The sequence below is a fragment of the Cystoisospora suis genome (genome assembly GCF_002600585.1).
Source record: "Cystoisospora suis strain Wien I chromosome Unknown contig_6428, whole genome shotgun sequence".
Taxonomy (NCBI): Eukaryota; Apicomplexa; class Conoidasida; order Eucoccidiorida; family Sarcocystidae; genus Cystoisospora; species Cystoisospora suis.
Window position 1 is genome coordinate 1 of NW_027159217.1, and position 487 is coordinate 487.

Below are 487 nucleotides of genomic sequence, written 5' to 3' on the forward strand. Positions count from 1 at the left end.
CATATATATATATATATGTGAAACAGATACGTAAATAGCGATCTCTACGGAGAAGAAGAACATAAGATCTTCACTTGTTAACGATAGGAAAGGAAGTTATCTCTGAAAGTTTTGCAATTAACTCACGTGGAAGTGTCTGCCTGTCTGTCTGCCTGCATGCATGCGCTGCGATGATTAGCCTGTCGATAGATAAAATCTTTCCTTGCATGCAGTAGGGTTCGAACTCAGAGTAGCATCCATCCTCTTGTCTCCTTAGCGTTTGTNNTACATATACATACATATATATGTGCATGTGTGGCACCCCAGTATTTTTCATTGCATGCGACAGAGTTGTCTATGTGTGTTGTGCAGTCCCAGTCTGGAGAATCCCTCATAGCCATGGAGAAAGTCGATAAGAAAAAGCATACAGCAGGCTACCCTCCGAGTGATCTGTGTATACGTGTATGATGGTATATATATCATACTATATATATAGATAGACAGATGT